This window comes from Lemur catta, chromosome 14 (genome assembly GCF_020740605.2).
Source record: "Lemur catta isolate mLemCat1 chromosome 14, mLemCat1.pri, whole genome shotgun sequence".
In the NCBI taxonomy this organism is placed as follows: Eukaryota; Metazoa; Chordata; class Mammalia; order Primates; family Lemuridae; genus Lemur; species Lemur catta.
Genome location: NC_059141.1, coordinates 47,729,014 through 47,746,669, shown reverse-complemented (window position 1 = coordinate 47,746,669; position 17,656 = coordinate 47,729,014).

Genomic DNA, 17,656 nt, shown 5'->3' with positions numbered 1-17,656 from the left:
GTAGCTTCTACATGGGAGGTTTTAAATGGCCATGAATTCTTTGTGGCTTTTCCTATCAAGAGGTAGAACCTATTAATATTTCCCCACCTCGTGAATCTATGCTGTATTTCTGACTTATCTTCACCAACAGCGTGTCACGGAAGTGATCATAGGGGTGAAGTTGTTTTAGTTCTAAGCCTAGGAATCAAGTTGCCTTGACTTGTCATGAGAACAAGTCTGAGCTGGTCTGCTGGAGCGACCACAGGAAGTAGGGCCGAGGTTCCTTGCTAGCAGACACCAACGGCCAAACATGTGAGTGAAACCATCTTAGCCCACCCGGCCCATCAACCCAACAGCTAACTCTACCCATGTGAGTGAATCCAGGCAAGACCTGCAGAGCCACCCCGCTGGGCCCGGCCCAAATTTGCCAACCCATAGAATCATGCATTAATACAGAGTGTTGTGTTAAGGCACTGAATAGCTATCCCCTTCTTCTTTCCTCTTCCTCCAATTCTTTGTCACAGTCTGTCACCTGTTCTTCTTAGGGCCCACTCATCTTTCAAAAATCATTTATTGTCCCCTAAATTGCCTACATCTCCTCAGCCATATCCCCTATGAAGGAGATATATAAGCTTCTAGATATCACTAGGTTTTGGGGTATTCACTTTTCTTTCATATGAGGCCCCTGTGTATGTAATAAATTTATATACCTTTTCTCCTGTTCATCTGCCTACTCTGAGTTTATTTCATAGACTATTATCACACCCTCAAAGGCAGAGTCTTCCTTCCCTTACAAGGGCAAGGCCCCAGGGTGCCCCAGAGCTACTTCCCTTCCTCATAGCCCAGGCCCTGGCCCCATGCTTGGCCTCCACCCTCCTAAGGCATCTGTCTTCTAGCTGCCTTTCTTCCCCAACATTTTTTGGAGCCACCAAGATCAGTTGCTGTGAGGCAGGTCGGGCAGGTGTTTGTATGCTTAATTACAAATGAGAAAACAGAGACTATTTCCCCAGGTCACTGAAGGAATTAGCAGTAAACCAAGATTGACAGTTGTGCTGATTCAAGGAGCCCCAGAGCTGGGAGGATCTTTAGACATCATTGTGTCCAGCACCTGCATGAATGGACAGAGAAACTCAAGCTGAAAGAGGAGTGGCACCTTGCTCATGGCTATATATTTATGTGTTCTGTCCTCTTCTTCGTGTGTGCTATATTGCACAATAAAACTTTTTTTTTAAGAGACAGGGTCTCCCTCTGTCTCCCAGGCTGGAGTGCAGTGGTGTCATCATAGCTCACTGCAGCCTCCAACTCCTGGAGCTCAAGCCATCCTCCTGCCTGGACCTCCCCAGGAGCTGGGACTACAGGTGTGCACCACCACACCCAGCTAGAAAATGTTTTGTAAATAGAAAAATATTCTTTTGTTTCCTTTTTTACTTCCCTGATTAGTGAGATTGAGTGTATTTTAACATGTTTGACTAGCCATTCATAGTTCTATAAATTTCCTGTTTTTATCCTTTGCACATTTTCCAATTAAGTAATAGATTCTTTTTTTTTTTTTTTTTTTTGAGACAGAGTCTCACTCTGTTGCCCTGGCTAGAGTGCCATGGCGTCAGCCTAGCTCACAGCAACCTCAAACTCCTGGGCTCAAGCAATCCTACTGCCTCAGCCTCTCAAGTAGCTGGGACTACAGGCATGCGCCACCATGCCTGGCTAATTTTTTCTATATATTTTTAGTTGTCTGGTTAATTTCTATTTTTTAGTAGAGACAGGGTCTCGCTCTTGCTCAGGCTGGTCTTGAACTCCTGACCTTGAGCAATCCTCCCGCCTTGGCCTCCCAAAGTGCTAGGATTACAGGTGTGAGCCACTGTGCCCGGCCAAGTAATAGATTCTTTTAAGTGGCCAATGCCAAGGGGCTGACAGACTGAGAGAATGCCATTCGCACCTCTCACCCCCAAAGGAGAGGGGCCCTTCTAGCTACGGAGACCCCAAGTGTGTCTCACGGGGCTTTGACAGAAGAAAAGTCTTGGAGCTGCCTGCCCACAAAGACGGACCCCCTGGGTTCAGCCAGGCATTCCGGGGCAGCAGAGGGGAGCACGGGCTGATGGGATGTTGGGCCAGGCCTGCATGACTCACGCAGGGAGTGGTCGGGCACACAGGAATCATGGCTCAAGCAGCTCCACCTGTCGCTTGGAAGGGCAAGGCAGCTCCTTTGGGAAAGGCTGGGTGCTGCTGGGGGAGGGGAGCCGGCTGGGCTCCCAGAGCAGTCTGAGGGTGCTGGGTGTGGGAGACTGGGGGACACAGACTTGATCCTATAGCTATCGAGGAAGGTGGGCAGGAGAAGAGACGGAAGGCTTATACTGGAAAGCACTGCTGGTATATGCCGGAGAAATTAACAAGCCAGTGTCCTGCTGTGTGCTGGTTGCTATGGGACTCCCAGCAGCCTCTAAAGGGTAAACTTTACAGTTTACAGTCCACAAAGCACCTTCACCCCACATATTAGAGCATTCATCACTCTGAGATTTACTCGGGTAGTGCCCTCTTCCCACTGGATTGCCGGCACTACGAGGTGGGAAGGGTCGCCTTAGCACCAGATCCACCATGCTGTCTGGGTGCCAGGTGCCTGCACATGTTGGAGCTCATTAAATGGGATGCCCCAAGTCAGCTGTCCCCGCGGCCCTGTGGGCTGTTTTGGCAGCCCCACATCAGACTGCAGAAGTCTATCCTTCCCCGGGGTTCCACCAGAAATCCAGTCACCCAGGCATTTGACAAAAATCTTGTTGGGTCCTGGGCAGGGGTCAGTTCTCTGTCCCCAGACTCTCTGTCTTCTTTCTCCTACATCCTATGTTTTCCCTCAGGGCATTTCAATTTCCTCTTTCCTGTCTGCTGAACTCAGCTCAGCCACAGCACCTACTTTCTATCTTGCATGCCCAAATCCCTCTTGGCCCTGCTCAGAAAAAAATAAAAGGCCTCCATTAGCAAAACATAATTTTCTGTTACCAATATGTGTTGACCGAACTGTTTTTCTGTCTCACAGGTCATCATAATCACTTTTCGGGGAAGACGAGACAGGAAGGGTTCTCCCTGTTTTACTCAGGAGGAGACACACTCTTCGAGTCTGTGCCCTTTACAGTCCCTGCAGGACTGGAGCTTGAGGCTGGTTTCCACCACTCTATGCACCTGGCACACACTGGAGCGCTGTTTTCTCACTCTGCCAGAGCAAACGGCCTTGAGCATTTCACAACTGCAGAGAAACTGGGTTAGTCTCGAATTCCTAGGGGCTGGGGCAAGACCGTTGCAGGGGGGGCTGTAGAAGAATGCACTCTGAGTGTGAGCCTGCAATTTAACCTACTATTTAGCGTATATTAATAGTACATCACAGATGCTGTGAGGCTACCTGGTAATTCAAGTCAGCTGGGGGTAGAGAGTGTCATGGAATTCTTTTAGTAAAAGATCTAATCTTCCTCCAATTTTACACAGTTGATTTAAAGCCAAATCAACTGCCTCCAGAATGTCCTCTAATTTAGCATTGTTCATACGTTTTAAACATTACCCAAAAATAGATACTAGAACCTAACGTACATACAAAACACACAACTGAGCTAAACTTGTCTGAAACAAACTCACTCTTACCATGGGATGCATTCTTATGTTTTTTTATACTATCCCTTTTGTTTTAATTCTAGTCACAACCCACTGTTTGAAACCACTGATCTAATTCAATCTAACTGCTGACAGACGGAATGCCTCCAGGGAAGCCCCACTAGGCCAGCATTGATGGCACGTATCCCTCACCCCTGCCCCCTGCCAGTCCACCCACTCTCTGGGTAACATAACCAGGCAGCCCAGAAGGGCACCTGAGGCCAAGGAGAGCCCCTCCATCTTAAGGGCAAGACCAGGTTTGGGGCATCCCTGCCCTAAGCTAGAGCTTAAGGACCAGTGGCAGAAGTCCTCCTTTCAGCATCATGTGGGAGGGAAGTCCTGGTTTCTGAAGGTGACCCCACCAGTGGAACCTGTGTGTGGTCCTTGGGCCTTCCCCGCCCAGCTGACTACTGTGGGCCTGGGGGACCTGCACTTGCAGGCTGAGGGATCCCAGCTGGCCAGGGAGCATCTGGGGACACCTGGGATAGAGAGAAGTGAAGGAGTGACTGTGTGCCAGGCTCCTCCCTTGCCGTAGGCCCAGGACAACAGAAAGTAAAGGATCTTCCAGCACTTACTGGTTTGGCCCTACTCTACAAATATCAGCACCCTGGTCCCTTTGGGGACCGAGGGGGAAAAAATATGAGCAAGTAAAGAAAAATCACCATTTAAGGGGACTCAGTGATGTGAAGGAGGAAGCCCTAGGTGAGGGAGACAGAAGAGGACTTCACAAAAGGGGAAAAAGCTTACAGGAACTTTCGAGAAAATGAGATTGGAGCACACACACACAGATTCTTGCAAACTAAAAAGCATGACTTTCAAATATAACAATTCAGTAGAGGCCGGTCAATGCTGAGAAGAGAATTGCTGGTCTGGCAGATGATGTGAGAAAGTCATCTCACAACACAGAGCACGGACACAGGAGGCAGGCACAGGAAGGGAGAGACGGATCCAGGATGAAGCAGCGTGGCAGGTGCCGGGGCGGGACTCGCTCAGCCACGTTCCCACTGCCTTCTCCCTTCTCTGACCTCACTATAGAGGCTAGAAGGGTGACATACACTTACTAGCAGCTTCCCTTCATGTATGACACAGTTCTGGCCAGTGAGACATAAGCTTCCAGAAAGATTTTTGGGTTTTTCCCAATATAAAATGCATATGCCATTGGTGCAGCACTTGTTTCTCCTTTCTCCCTACCTTCAATGCATACGTGATGCCTGGAGCTGCCCCAGTCATTCTGTGAACACAGAGGAGGAGGCCCAGAGAGCCAAAAAGATGCCAACCCAACCCCTGACAGTGTGGAACAACTGAACCAAAGACAGCAACTGCTTAGCTCCGGGCTTATGAAGTGAGGAAAATAAGCATCTATTTGTTCAAGTCATTCTTTACTCAAATTTTCTTTTACTTGTATCTTAAAGTATCCTAAACTAATAAGAGAAGTAATAAAGAAATGATAGACGTTCCCTGTGGTGAAGAAAAGCTTGTGTTTTCAAATTTAAAGGACTCATTGAATACCAGGCATATTTAAATAAAATGGATACTGTTTTATAGCCATGGTATACATTGGTAAATTCCTAAATTTTCCTAAAGATAAACAGAGATAAAGAAGAAAATTCTATAATCTTCGAGCAGAAATAACAGATTCCTCAAAGAAAAGAGCATGTGATAAGCATTAGATTTTTTCATTCTTAATTCTTGAATCTGGAAGACAGAGAAACAACATCAATAGAATATTGCTTGGAAATAACCATGACCTAAAACTCTATGTCCTGCCATGATATCAGTGACCTGAAGGTAACGTACAATAATTTTGCACATGCAAGGTGTCCGAGAGAATACTGTGCCTGTACCTATAAGACATAAGTAGGCTATCCCAGGAAGTACTCTACCCAAATGGCATGGAAATCAGCAGAGATCTCAAGATGGGAGAAGACAGAGGGAAAACAATAACGAGCAATAGATACAGTTAAATCTAAATGGATGCTACCATGTGACAGCAATCCCTCTGCTGGGCACATTCCCAAAGGACATGAAATCACCATCTCGTAAAGATATCTGCACTCCATGTTCATTGCAGCATTATTCACAGTAGTCAAGATGTGGAAACAACCTAAGTGTTCGTCAAAGGACAAATGGATAAAGAAACTGGTACCTAGATACAATGGAATATTATTCAACCCTAAAAAATGAGATCTTGCCATTTGCCACAACAAAGATAAGCCTGGAGGACATCATGCTAAGTGAAATAAGCCATACACAGAAAGAAAAATATTACATGATCTCACTTATATGTGGAATCTTTAAAAAATTTTTCACATATACAGAGATAGAGAACAAAACAGTGATTACCAGGGGCAGGGGGATGGGGGAAGAAGACGTAGGTCAGAGGATACAAAGTAGCAGATATGTAGGATGAGCAAGTCTAGAGATCTAGGGAGCTAATGTACAACATGAGGACTGTAGGTAATAAAACTGCACTATATATGGAATTCATGCTAAATGAGATTTTAGCTACTCTTGCCACAAAAACAAGATGGGTACATTTTTACTACCTATATGTATCCCATATCATGTTATATATCTTAAATAAGTACAATAAAATTATTTTAAGAAAATTTTAAATGGATTATCTAATGGATGATAACATGACATACGCTTATGTGTGTGTGTGTATATATATATATATATGTGTTTTTTTTAATGAGAACTCTTGGAATAAAATAGCCTAGGACTACAAAAGTTAAATGATCTCAGCAAAACCTAGGACCTTGAGTGGAGAAAAGAAGAGAATGGGGAAGACAAAACTTTCTAAAAGTTTTTATTTATCTTGCAAAAGACAGGGTAAGTAAAAGGTCTTACTGGGGGAAATGCAGTTATTTAAGTTTTACATATTAATAGAGAACTAAAGGTTTAATTAAGTTAGTTAGAAACTCCGCAGCAGGTATTCTAGAATTTGACCCAGAAGGAAAAGGAAAGAAAGACATAAAGAGGAAAGAACCACATTGCACAAAATAAAATGTAAGTGTGAGACATGATGGAAGGAATGAAAGCGTTTCAGGTACAACCCAAATGTGAACAGGTTCATGCTGCTATCTAAGAGATTGTCGGTTGCATTGAAAACATATCTAGCTATATATGTTATTGATGTGAAATATACCAAAAACAAATTGAAAAAGAAAAGTTGAAAATAAAGGTACAGGCAAAAGAGATAACAGGCAAAAGCAAACAAACAAAAAAATATTAGAATCACAACATTAATATAAATGTGACATATAAGAAAAAGTATGAAACAGGACAAAGTATAGTAACTGAAAAACTTGTGGAAAAGCCACAAACCTTTATGTACCAAATAACATAAAAGCCAAAATTAATAAGTTATAGTTAGACATTTTAATATACTTGTTTTAAATCTTTTTAGATTCAATCCACAAAGAATAATCATGTATACAGGATTAAATAACATAATTGACAAGCTCAGTTTAATAGTCATATTTTGAATTTTTAACACCACAAATACAGAATATACATCCTTTTCATGTGCTCATGGAAAGTTGACCATCATTAGTCATGTACTTGCCCACAGTGGAAACTTTAATAAATTCTGAAAAGTAGAGATTTCATATGCAGCATATGCTGATTATAAACCAATAAAACTAGAAATCAACAGGAAAATACTTGGCAAAAAAATTCTCTCAACTATTGGAAAGTTATGAAACATTCTTTTAAAACAACTCCAAGATCAATGAAAAGCTTGCAAATAAAAATAGCAAATTTTCTAGAAAGTAAGGAAGCAAAGAATACAGCTAAAACCTATGAGTTATAGTAAAGCTGTACTCAAAAGAAATATAGTGACCTTAAATTCTTTTTTATTTAAAATAGGAGACTAAAAATGTATGGTTTCATTCAATTTGAGAAATTAGAAAAAAAGATCAGCCAAATATATATCCCCTCACCCAACAAACAAGATAATCACTTAAACTTACAAATTAAGAAATGGTTTTATTATGTTAAGACATGGATATAAATTTCAGAAAGATGGCTAAAAGCATTGAAATCAGATGCCTCTAAAGGATAGGAATTAGGATTAGAGAAATATTATAAGGGAACTGTTTTTTATGATTATTAGTTTTATGATATTATTTGATGTCCCCCCTTTTTTTTGAGACAGGGTCTTGCTCTGTTGCCTGGGCTGGAGTGCAGTGGCATCATCATAGCTCACAGCAACCTCAACCTGGGTGATCCTCTTGCCTCAGCCTCCCGAGTAGCTGGGACTACAAGCACATGCTACCATGCCCCACTAATTTTTTTATTTTTTGTAGAGATGGGGTCTCACTATTTTGCCCAGGCTGGTCTCAAACTCCTGGCCTTAAGGGATCCTCTCACCTCGGCCTCCCAAAGTCCTAGAACTATAGATGCAAGCCACTGCACCCGGTCACACTTCTTAAACTATGTATTGCTTTAATAAAAATTAAATTTAAAAAAAATTTAAAGAGTGAAGTGAAAGCAGCTTGGGAACTTTGACTCATCCTGATGTAATGGAAATAATATGGATAGTCACTCACAGCTGAGTTTGAATTTTCCCTCTGTTGCTTATTAGTAATGGGATCTTGGGTGATTCATTTAGCCTTTAAGTCTGGGGTTTCTTCCTTTGTAGAATGGGGCATTGAATTGTACAACCTCCACGGGAGGGGACAAGGATGGGTTCCAGCCCTGTACCCCCCAGGTAGGCCAGGTGTTCACTCCCCACCTGCTACTCCAGCACAGGCAGGACCCCCCCCCAGCCACAGACATCTGCAGATTAACTCAGCCTATCTGCTCCCTGCTTTCACCTCTTGCTTAAAATTTTTTTGGTTTTGGTTTTCCATAAACCATAAGCATTTGTGGTATTTCCCACAGTCTCAAGGTCCCTGGGCAAGTATTAGCCACAGCTTGGGAATTCCAAGTAGAAAATAGGACTAAATGTCTTTGAGAGTATTAAGAACAGGCATCTTTATATTTATATCCACATTTGAAGAGAAGATGTATCTCTTTGTGCTTTAAACACTATACACAGATGACCTGTAAAAATAAAAACTTAGGGCAAAATTCAAAATTGTTAAGAATAGCAGAACTTACCTCTCGTGTTGTAAAGATTTGCTCCATTCACACACAGAAGCAGGAGGGAACACGGCTTTTCTCTAGGTGGAGGAAGGACTGACGGCTGCGGGGGGGGGGGGGTCGGGGGAGGCAGACGTTAGAACAAGCAGTGACAGCACAGCTTGTTAAGTGTGGAAACCGGAGGCGCAGTTCATTAGCTCCCTGCGTCCAGCAGTGCAGTGATGTCAGTGCAGTGACATCAGGGCCCCGCCGGATTAGCCTGGGTCACCCAGGCAAAAGGGCCTGGAGGGGGGTCTCAGACCAAGGGCGGATGGTGCTTAAACTTGGCTGCTAACTGGAACCGCCTGGGGATCTTTTAAAAGTACTGATGCCTCGCTCCCACCCCAGACATCCTGACTTCCCTGGTCTAAAGTGTGCTGTGGGCATCTGGAGTTTTCAAAGCTCCCTGGGTGATTCCAATGCGCAGCAAAGTTCAGGACCCCTGGCCTACATCAGGGCCTGCGGCTCTCTGTAGATTGAATGGGGAGTCAGAGGGGAAGCACCGTGGGAAAGAGAGACGTGGAGGGGCCTAGATACAGGATGAAGGAGGCACAGGAGTGGGCCAGAGTGTGGAGAGTGAGAGAGGAAGAAATTGATGGCGGTGCCGGGTTTCAGGCTTAGGTAGCTGGGTGGGTGTGGTTCATTTTCTGAGATTCGGAACACAGAAGAAGAACGTGGTGTGCACGGGAAGACCTGCTGATTAGAGATGATGAATCATCTTGGCTCAATAAATAGTAGCCTTGGTCATCACCGTCGTTGTCATCATCATCTGATTGAGCCTTCTTCAAGCCCTTGTGGTCCCAAGGATTAAAGCAGCAAGGCCGCCCTCTAGTGCTGCTATCTGTGTATTACAGGCACTCGGGCTACAGCCTGCCCCCTCCGAGGGGCATGAGGCTGGGCCCAGGCAGGAGCAGGAGTGGGTGTGGAGGGTCGGGGATGAGTAAGACACAGGCACAACACGTGGCCATTGATTTTTGACCACATCATGATATCCCGTTGTCCTCCCAAATGAGACCACCTGGGAAAGGAGGGGCAAGGGCTCCTAGAACTGGCTTCTTCCCGCAGGATCCAGTGACAAAACCCAGCAGGGTCCTGAAGCAGGAGGAAGATTCCTTTCCCAGCTCCCCATGCAGCTAGGGGTGGTCATGTGGCCTAGTCTGGCCAATGAGATGGAAGGGACATCCCCTGGGGGACTCCTGGGGAAGATTTTCCTCGTTGACAAAAAGAAAGAAGCTTAGAAGGAAAGTTCTTTTCCTTCCTGCTCCCTTCCGGGGATGGGCGTGCTATCATGTAAGGACATGAACCTTGGAGCTGTGCAGGCATCTTGTGGCCATGAGAAGGTCAAGAAAAACCGAAGAGCTGTTGATATTGTTGAGCTGTTTCTCGTGGAATCACCCATTTCCAGACTTCTGGTTATATGAGAATAAGAAGCCCCTATTTGTTTAAGTCAGTGTTACTTACAGCAAAGAAGATTCCTAGTATCACATCAGGTTATTTCAGTGAGTTCATTCATTTGCCCAACCATTCCTTTTTTTTTTTTTTTTTTTTTTAATAGGGTCTCGCTCTGTCATCCAAGCTGGAGTGTAGCTCACTGCAGCCTCAAGCTCCTGGGCTCCAGCGATCCTCCCGCCTCAGCCTTCCAAGTAGCTAGGACAACTGATGCATACCACCACATCTGGCTAATTTTTAAATTCTTTTGTAGAGATGGGGTCTCACTGTGTCACCCAGGCTAGTCTTGAACTATTGGCCTCAAGTGATCCTCCTGCCTCAGCCTCCCACAGTGCTAGGATTACAGGTGGGAGCCACTGCGCCTGGCCCATTCATTCATTTAATCACGAGGTATCATTGGGCACATACTTTGTGCCAAGCACAGTGGGGGAAAGGGAGGCGAGAGTGGTAATCAACAGAGACATAATTCCTGGCCTCATAGATTTCTTAGCATGGTAGGAAAAACACTCTTGAATGAGTATGATGGAGCAGGATGTTAACAAGAAGAAAAGCACAGGAATGCTGCTAGAATGTGGAAGAAAAATATTAACTTATATATGCATAAAGGAAGTTCTTGAAGGCTAGTGATTATCTATGGTTAAATGCTGTAATAAAGAGATCCCAAAAAAACATTTACTCAAAGAACAGAGAAGTTTATTTTGTTTTGTTTCCTTTTTCTTTTTCAGTAATAGCCCCGGCCCTTCCCAGTCTCGGCCATCCTCAACATGGCTTCCCTCTGTGGATTCAAGATGGCAGCTCCTGTTGTTGCTGTGGAGGGAGCCATTGCCCAGCCAGTAGGAAGGAGGGTGTGGAAGTGAAGAGCAATCAGCTCCTTCTTTAAAGATGAGACCTTGAAGTTGTATGCATCACTTCTGCACACATCCCTCTGGCCAGATCTTAGTTGTGTGACCACAGTGAGCTTGGAAGGAGTCTTGGAAATGTAGTCATTAGCTGGTGACAGCTGACACTCAGGGAGGTTCTATTTCTAAAAGGAAGAGGGAAGTGGTTCCTGAGGGACAGTCAGCAGTCACTGCTGGTAGGGGAGTGGGGCTATTTCCTTCGCAATTCTAAGAACAATGAAGACTCACTAAAGGGTTTTAAGCAGGATGTACTTGGTCAGGTTGTGTTTTTAAGAAAAGGTCACCATGGGCAGACATGGAGAATGGAGTGGAGGGAGCGGTGAGGAGGCCACTGTGGCAAATCTAACGATCATGGTGACCTGGATTGGGTGGACAGAGACAGAAGAGCCTGTGGGTCCAGGCACATTTTTTGGCTGAGCGAAAAATTTTTATAACAAGGTGTGGCAAGGACTAGCTGGGATTCCAGCATGAGTCGAAGGCACATAACACCTTAATTCATCCCTGTTTTCCATTGGTTAGGGGGTCTTCTGAATCTCTCAGCTTCATGATGTCATTTTTGTGTAACTAAACTCGAGTAGCCCAAACTGACATTGTGAGGGCCAGTCCGTGATTTCCAGGAGAGCTAAGGCTGCAACGGGGTCAGGTTCTGCTCTCCTATGACGAAGTGAGTGGAGAAAAATATTTTGCATATGATCTTGAGTGGACCACCCCAGCATGACATTAATGAAGGCATTCTGCCCCAATGTCACATGTTGGTGCATCCTCCAGGAGGTGGAATTTGAGGGTGCTTGAAGGACCAGTAGGTGACCCCAGACAGGGGACCCCAGAAAGGGCATTCAGGTTCTCCCCATCAGCCCTCGCTCTCCCCCTCCAGCCTCATCTCGGGCAGGAGATGGATAGTCCGATTGCTTTAATATGGAAACTTAGTTTAGTTTTTCCTGCCTTTCTGGGCCACACTGAAAGGATGGAATGCAAATATTTTTCTCACTTCTTGGTGAGGTCTGAAGATTAAGGATCTCCATGCCCTTGAGGAAAGCAGAATGTTTTTGTTTGGCTGGGTATTTGGGGGCGTTGGTTGTTGTTGTTTTTGTTTTTGTTCGGTTGCCAGTGTTCTGGATCTTATCAAAGATACCATGAAAGGGTACGAAGGATGGTGGGATTTGGGGGAGGAGGCTGAGTTTTACAGAAGCAGGATTTCCTTGAGAAGGCAGGGAGAAGGGAGGACCGTGAGGCCAGGAGAAGTGGCTGTTCAGTCCCTCTCCCTAGCAGGGCCCTGGGAGGAATGGCCGCGCTGGGGGGGTTCTGGAAAGTTGGGATCCCAAGGCCCCATCCCCAGCTGAAGCCTGAAGTCCTAGGCCACAGGAGTGGCTCAGAAACAACAGTCTCCTGCCCCCAGACCTCAAGAACCCTGCAGAGGCCTCTCCAAAGTGACTCGTGTGGATTAATGACCAGTAAAGGCCCCACCCCAGAGGCCCAGAAGCCTTGGCACTACAGACGGCCCCAGAGGTGGGCAGTGAGATCCCAAGAGTAAGGAGCTGGATTTCCCTGCCAGCTCAACACGATGGGCACTCGGAGTCAAGATCAGGTTGATTTTCAGAGAATCAGGACCTTTCTTGCACCCCTGGGGCTGGGAACTGGCATTTACATTTGCTACCTCTCCCATCCTTTCCCGCAGGAACCCTCGGCTCAGCCAGCTGCTCTGGCCTTTCTCTCAGGCTCAGGGCTCATTCCCATGGCTCCCTCCCTGTGACCTCCAGGAGCCACTCAAGTGTCAGCCCTCCTGCTCACTCTCCGCAGCCCCCAAAGGCCTCTTCCTCCCTCCTCTGAAGCTTGAAGCTCATGTCATCACCCATTTGACAGAAGGGTATGGTGAGTTCCCCCTGCAAGGCTGGCATGTGGCTCCCCAGCTTGGCCAGGAGCTTCCTGAAGCAGAGATACGAGCCTTTCTGCTAACTCTAGGCTGGTCGTCAGAGCACCTGCTCAGCGGAGACCGCCACGAGGGCAGGACTAGAGCCTTTCGGCAGAGGGGCCAAGCCTTTGCCAACCCCTTGTCCTCACTGCAGCCAAGCACTTGTTTTCACATTTGCCAACACCCTGGGCAGACACCAAGTCCCCTCGGTCTGCAATGCCCAGGATGACCCCCTTCTACCCAACCAGCAAGCGGCTTTCGGAGCGTCGCCTCCTAAGGCGAGCCTTACCTACTTCCTCCTCCGCCAGCCATAGATGGGCAGCTTTTACTGGAGCCCGATGCTGAGAAATGAACAGGTTTTAAGAGCCTCTGAGCTCTGTGTACACCAGGACCACGGCAGATGTAAACTCTCCAGCCTCTCCTCTCCAGCTAGATAAACTTCAGGCTTTCAGCACGAGGCACTGCCCCCAGCGCACCTCAGTGTTTAAACAAGTCGGCAGCAGCTCAGCTCTTGGCAGAGGCTGCCTTTCCCTCTCCCAGCTGAGGTCTCAAATTCTGGGCCACTGGTGCCCAGGCCAAGGGTTCATCTCCTAGAGGGGCTGGCCTGGGACCCTCTGGTTTATGGACAAGGGGGGCTGTCTATGAGGAATAGATCCAGTAATGCTATGGAGACCCTGATATCCTCCTCCAAAGCTCTGCTTAACTTGTGAAGAGATTTTTGTTTTGTTTTGTTTTGTTTTGTTTTTTTGGAGACAGAGTCTCCCTCTTTTGCCCAGGCTAGAGTGCCGTGGCATCAGCCTTGCTCACAGCAACCTCAGACTCCTGGGGTTAAGCGATCCTACTGCCTCAGCCTCCCAAGTAGCTGGGACTACAGGCATGCGCCACCATGCCCGGCTAATTTTTTCTATATATTTTTAGTTGTCCAGATAATTTCTTTCTATTTTTTAGTAGAGACGAGGGTCTTGCTCTTGCTCAGGCTGGTCTCGACCTCCTGACCTCAAGCAATCCTCCCTCCTCAGCCTCCCAGAGTGCTAGGATGTTTTGTTTTTTGGTTTTTGTTTTTTTCCTTAGTTTTTGTAGTGACAGGGTCTCACTATGTTGCCCAGGCTGGTGAGATGTTCTTTTACTTTAAGCTTTAGGGCCTGTAAAAATAAGAATGCTACCCTTTCACCCCTGACAGGGTGATATCTTAAGCCTCATGTATCGTTTGTCATTCATTTCTGACATTTCTTGAGCATCTATTATGCACCAGTGGGCCAGGCACTCAAAGGTGCCTAAAATCCCATCATTAGTTTAAAACTTTTACATCTGTATCTATGTTAAATAGCTCTAAATAGATTATATATATATGGTTCCCCATCCCTTACTCAAGTCAGATTTTCAATTTTGTATATCATTTTCAATCAGCCAACATTGATAAGACACTGACGAGGGGCTGGCCACTCTCCTAGATGCTGGACATAAACAAGACACTATCCAGGCCCTGAGGAGCCCCCATCGGTGTGACAGGGAGGTCACCAGACAGGTGGCTCTGATGGGCCTCCGGAGAGAAGAGGCTGACGGGCTGGTAGAGGCTGTTCAGGACAGAGGGAAGCCCCCAGGGATGTGGCCGCCTCCCTGGGGATGCGACCTGGCCATGCCCTTCCCCTCTTGGGGGCTTCTGCCAAGTAAGGAATTTTAAAGAAAAAGCAAACCCAGGTAAACAGCTACCATCTGCCATCACCATTATTTCACCCCCAAAGCAGGAAGTGCATAGCCCTAGAATGAAGGATGATCCTTTAGACTGGCTTCACTTCACTGGATAAAAAGCACACTACATTGTCCTTGTTGTCCTCTGCCCCCTCCTGGCTCCACTCTGGCAACTAGGCGACCCCCAGCGCTAATGTTCCGTCATGCTGCATGTGACCCACTGAAGCCAGGACCCAGAGCAGCCTCCAGGCAGAGACACAGTCAGGCAACTTCTAAGGCATCTCTCAGGCACTGCTGAAGGGGCACCCAACCCACAGTGCTTCCAGGAGCCCCCTTTCCTCCCACCCACTCCCCTCACACCCCGCAGCTCCTCCCACCCTTTTCTCCGCCAAACTCCCTGAAAAATAATCCTGCTCCCAACCCGAGTCTCCAAGTGTCTAGCCTGGAGGTCACAGCACCGGCAATCAGCCAGTCACACTTGCGAGCACACAGCTATCTGTAGGGGGTGCTGCTCTTCCGCCAGCGTGGATGCTGTCCTGTACCCCCCAGACCCCCCTTCAAGCTGCTGTGTGTCCTGTCTGAGGACAGTGTCCAGCTGTCACCCCCTGCAGGCCTGTCCGCAGCTGCAGAGAGCTGCCTTGACAACAGTCACGCCCGTCCTTGGGGTGACCCACATCCACTGACCGATGTGGAGACATAAAGGCTACTTTTGCCCAGCGCAGGGCCATTCTAGTTCCAGGCGACCGTGGGGCCAGGCCAGGCTGCTGTGGGGCCGGCACCGCAGCTCCACGTCTTCACCCGTCCACTGCTGCTTCCTTCCCTGCTCTCCCCAGGCGTTGACTCCGATGGCAATTCCCTGCTCAAAGGCCTGCAGGCTAGACTCCGGATCAGCACCTGCTTCCCAGAGGTGCCCACCCTGCACCATTGGAGTGAGCCCAGCCACAGCCAGTGGGCAGCCCTTCCCCTCCATTTCCTGCCTCACTGGGACGTCCCCCACACAAACTGATGAGCAAACCGTCCAGTCTTGATGCGTCAATAGGAGCTGTAGGAATTTAGAATATTTCTTTCTCTTTAACGAAGACTGGCCTTCAAGACCACTGTCTAGCCATGGACTCAGAAGGCCAGCTCTGGACAGCAAAGCTGATCACTAACCCTCTGTCCCGAGCGGCCCCCACCCTGTCCTTCCACAAGGCCACAAGTCTCCTGGCATGTAGTTGGAAAGCTACAAAAGTATATGATTTAAGGAGGAAATAAAAACTCAGATTTAATAGCTCTAAAATATAATCTCCGTTACATATACAGTGGAGGCGGTGGGATGTTGGGGGCAGTGTCGGGGAACTGGTACTATTCTGGGCTCCTACAACTGGTGACACCCTCTCAGGCACCCCAGCCCTGCACTGTGTTTGCACCTAACGCTCAACAAATTCCAGCTGCCTGGGAGCAGGAGGCCAGGACAGAAAAGAGAGAAGGTTGTCTTGTGTTTACATTCTTATTTCTACACATCTCGCCCTCTAGGATGCCGGCCAAATGAGCATGAGACAGAAACAAGCCCCAAAGTCCTGCTGCTGCTGCTGCTGCTGCCACCACCGAGAAATCAGAGACCCTTCAGCAAGGGACCAAAGTCCCTACAGACGACAGTGGCCTGCTCCGGAGAGGAAAAAGGTCTCTGCTCCATGGCTGGGTCGGGGCAGGAGTCCCAGGGTGCCCCAGTACATGCACCCACAGCAGGGCCAGGCGCCCAGGAAGCACCCCCTTTCCAAGGGCACCGGTGGGATTCCCACTAGACCTAACATGTCAGCGCAGCAGGGACACCAGACAATAGATATAATTTCAATATCGATCACTGATGAACTTATCCAGAAGTTCATGATCAGAAAAACCTAGAAAGAAGCTCTTTTGATTTCAGTATACATTTAAGTTTCCTGAACTACAACTTAACATTGTTTTTATTTTGGATTCCGCAGGCAGCACACTCTTTTCAACACTGGAAACCTGCAAAGGTCTTTCCCGGCTCGGCCAGGGAGGCAGGAGGCCACATGTGGGGAAATGACGCACGGGGGGAGAGGCAGGAGAGCGGCTGGCGGGAGGGGGCACAGCCGTGAGAAACCCAGGCTGTGCCAGGCAGAGCCCTGGGGGCCCGAGGCCACTGAGCGGGGCTTGCTGGTGAAGGAGGGCCCTTCTCTGCCTTGACAAGGGACGTGCCCCACCCTTCTGAGACTGCTCTGCCTTCAGGGCGCACACACCGCAGGTGTGCAAGGGCTCACGCATGGCTGTGAGCTTACACACGTCAGCCACACACACACAGTCACTTCTCAGGGGTTAGAACTCCGGCCTTGCTGGGTTCACAGAAGAGGCAGCAAAGCCCTGGTCTTGTCCCAAGACAGTGGTTCTCAAAGTGAGATCCCTGGGACAGCAGCATCAGCAGCAGCTGGGAACTCATTAGAAACTCAGCATTAAATTGAAACTAATCGATCCACACTTATGTGCACATATGGAAATCAAGCAGGTGGAAGGGGGAGGAAGGGATGGGTAAACTCACACTAATGGGTACAATGCACACTGTCTGGGTAATGGACACACTTATAATTTTGACTCAAACTGTACGAAAGCAATTTATGTAACCAAAACGTTTGTACCCCCTTAATACTCTGAAATTTATAAAAAAAAAAAAAGAAAAAGAAAAGAAAAGAAAAGAAAAGAAATTCTCTAGGTTCTTGGCCAAGTACAGTCAGTGGCTCACACCTGTAATCCCAGCATTTTGGGAGGCCAAGATGGGAGGATTGCTTGAGGCCAGGAGTTTGAGACCAGCCTGAGCAACATAGTGAGATTCCTGTCTCTACAAAAAATGAAAAAATTAGCTGGGTGTGATATTGTGTGCCTGTTAGTAGTCCCAGATACTCAGGACAATGAGGCAGGAGGATCACTTGAGCCCAGGAGTTGGAGGTTGCAGTGAGCTATGATGATGCCA